The following is a 3,690-nucleotide window of genomic DNA, read 5'->3' on the forward strand; positions in this document are numbered from 1 at the left end:
CGATGCAACCTATTCTCCTTTATATTCACGTCACATTAAATTAAAATATGTTTAAAACAGCATGCAAACTTGTGACTACAAATACTCTTAAAGCTGTCGATTATACTTACAATACTTGCTTGTTATGTAGCAACATGCAATAGTCCGCAAACACGTTATGCTCGCATTACGACGAAATTAGGTCGAAACAGCTCCTTAGGGAAAAGTACCCCCGCCGAGGAAAAAGATCGTTCCCTTACCTGAAAAAAGAAAAAAAGGAATGTTACTGAACATTAAGCTAGTTTATTACATCACTTACTCTATACGTATCCTTATAAAGTACAGTATTACTAAAGAATAACGACATATAGTGTCGTTTTTTTATTTTTATATAGACATGCCACTCCAAAGATGATAAAATGTAGAGCGATATAGATCATAAATCATAGATTTAAAGATTTCTCCTCAATTTATATAGGCAAGTACCCAATTCGCAATTACATTTTACCATTCAGAAACAATAAAATTGACAAATATTTTGAAAAAAAAAAAAAAAAAAAAAAAATTGTTGAGAATTACAGAGCATCTCTGATGCATATTTTCCATATATATTGCGTCCATGAATAATACGTCCATATATATAGTAGCTTCGTCAGTAACAGAATAACAGGGAAACGAATTTTTTTAGCGAGCTTACGATTTATCTCCTTGTGTTCCCCCTGCGTTTGCAGTGAAAAAGAACCGGCCATGATGGTGCATTACATCGGTTTATTTAATCGCTAAAGGTCCGCACATTCTCTTAACGAGCTATCATTAAATTGATGTTAACATGGACTCAACTGCACCGGCATCGCAGATGCGCAGTGGCGGAAGAGTTGTTCCGAGGGATCTATCTATGCTAGGAAGACCGACAAACGGGGATGATGGTCGGTATAGGAGAATCGCGCGGGAGGGTTAGATAGTTCCGGAGGACAGCGAACAACGTTCGAAACGGGAGGCGAACAGTAGCTTCATCGATCTCTCTCGTTAAAGCTTGCTTCCCTTTGCTTTAGGCTATTTCTTTTTTTTTCGCCTCGCCGAGATCGGCGGCCGAAGAAACTCTTTCTCTCTCCTTCTCTCTTTCTCTTCTCTCATCTCTCTCCTATATTCTCTCTACGAGAGAAAGGTCCTCCTCTTCAACCCACTATTATCGCTCGGCTGACTCCTGACGCCTCTCCATCCCGCTGCCTTTGCGAACCTCCAGACCGACCGTCCGACCAACCAAGCAACCGACCGTCGACTTCGCAGCCAGATTACACCCGCGGGGGAAATTTTACCTCTCCCATCTACTCTGATGCCGCTCCGTTTAAGTGCCGCCGACGAGATATTCCGCGAGATTCTGCCCAGGCGCCCGGCATGCCATTGTACACGGTATGGTTGTACGGAGCCTGTCTGCAGACAGGGTATAAGCGTAAAGTGGCCGTCCGTCGTCGGACGGAAGAATGACAGACGGGCAAGTAAAATGCGAACACAATACGCCGCAATGAAACGGTCATTAACCACCTGCGCGCGATTATCATTAAAATGGATATATCAGAAACACTAGGCAGCAAAATATAGTGTACAAAAAAAATTTATAATATTCAAGCTATTGGAAAAACTAATAAAAGACTTTTTCCTCTCTTTTTGCATTAATTTTTTTTCAAATAATTCAAGTGTCTTGTAATGACTCTTTTAACGACGCGAAAATATTGGCGCGAGAAGTTCTCTAATAATAGCATTACGTTGTGTAAAATGTTAAGTAGATAAATTAATTTTTATTTAAATTTATCACCGCTTTATTTTATTAATGAAATGTCTTTGATCGATAATTAACTATCGCGAAATTATCCCAGAGCGACGCACAGTTTGCTATATTCACCGTGAATAAGGAAATTGGTTTCCTTTGTTGTATTCTCGAACTCTGGTTCGAAAGCGATTAGCAGTTACTCGAAGTTAAACACTGGGATCTGTGAAAGTTACTTTCCAACGTAAGCGAAGTAAAGTCAATATTCGTGACAATAGCTGGAGTATTTCATCGATTTCGCGCGCTTGATGCGGATAATAGAGTGGAAGAGGACACGGTATGTAGAGCAGGTGAATAGAAAGGACAGAAAGGGATAGAAAGGGGGAAAACAAAAAGAAAGGAATCGTAATAGACTCGTGAAATGGCACGATGCGTCCTTTGCGGAATAAAGTTTCGAGCGGCTATAAAAATGCGCGCGCGCATACACAGCGTAAATATTCAGGAATGTGTCGATGAAGTTTCAACTTTACGACAGCCTATTAATCTTTCCGCGGCATTCAACGGTCCACAACGCGAGTCACGATGACATCCGGCCGTCCGATAGTATGACGTCAATGATACGGACGATGTGTATCGTGCTAACAGGGTTTGCCAGGAGGATACTCGCGACGCGATATACATATATATACGCGAGGAAATATAGATCGCAATCGATAATAAAGCAATATATTTGTCCCTGGGAGATATAGACGAGGGAGAAACATCTCGCCCTTCCGTCACCAATATTTTTCCGTTTGACTCCGTCCGCGAATCGCGACTTGTCACTATTTTCACGTTTTGTCAGCGGAATACTAAATGCTGCCGTGGCCGCAAAAATCAAGGCGCCAATTTTCACGATGCAAAAGCTTCAGATCGAATTGACAGTCGGACAGAATCAAAACGCCTCTCTCTCCTTCCTTCCCTCTCACCCCCGTAACAATTTCTACGATGCATCTTTTTAAATTAGCAATTCTATCTGTGATATACTTAAAGAAAATAAAATCGGATTAAAATTGATAAATTCAACCATGCCTCTTTAATTTTTTTCTTTATGTATAAATTAAATATACAAATCTCGCAAGGTGGTCATTATGTTAAAGCATAAAATAGAGCGATAAGTTAATTTAATTTAGCTCTCACAGCTTGTCAGACGAGCTGTGATAACCGGGATATTATCTTGAAATAATAAAATCGCCACGCTAAACAAACGAAAGGGGGAAAGAAGGGAAGGGGGACAGCAGAGGATATGTCGTAATGTGATGGTTGACATTTTTTTATGTCCGCTTCGTAACTCGTAAAGTTTTGCCAACTTACTGGAAAGGCTTTCCACGTCGAGCTCCACGAAACTCCACTCCGAGGGATTTGAACGTCATCCTCGAATCTCCAGACAGAATCTGATTGCAGCTCGACGCGAGTCTATGAGCTTTATGTTACTTCCGACTATGCGCGTTCAGAAGTATGTTTCTTCGAGTATAAAAATATACTTTATCGAATCGAGCAACCACACGTTATTGACTTTAGCAGCGTTTTGTTAATTCTCTTTATATTCTCGCTGCTTATAACTTATCGCTCCTCTTCACGCTCTATTACGTTCTTCTTCGCGCCATTTTAAACTTGTAATGACGTAGATATAAATTGACGATGCGAGGGCAACGCGATCAATATTCTATTTTATTCGAAAAATATTATTTTTGCGTGTGATTTTTTTAACTATTTGAGTTTTGCAAAATGGATATAATATCGAGTTACTTCATTTTACAACGTAATCCCCATTCATGGATTTTAGTTGTACATGGATTTATTTCATTTGATATGATTTTTCGCGCAACACTTTGAAGCCGTGCATTTGCAGCGATAATAATAAATCAAGCGTTTTACGAGTTTCATAAAAATGCCTCGAGAGAGAC

The sequence above is a fragment of the Prenolepis imparis genome, unplaced genomic scaffold (genome assembly GCF_030444845.1).
Source record: "Prenolepis imparis isolate NDT839.2.m4 unplaced genomic scaffold, iyPreImpa1.0 SCAF_6, whole genome shotgun sequence".
Taxonomy (NCBI): Eukaryota; Metazoa; Arthropoda; class Insecta; order Hymenoptera; family Formicidae; genus Prenolepis; species Prenolepis imparis.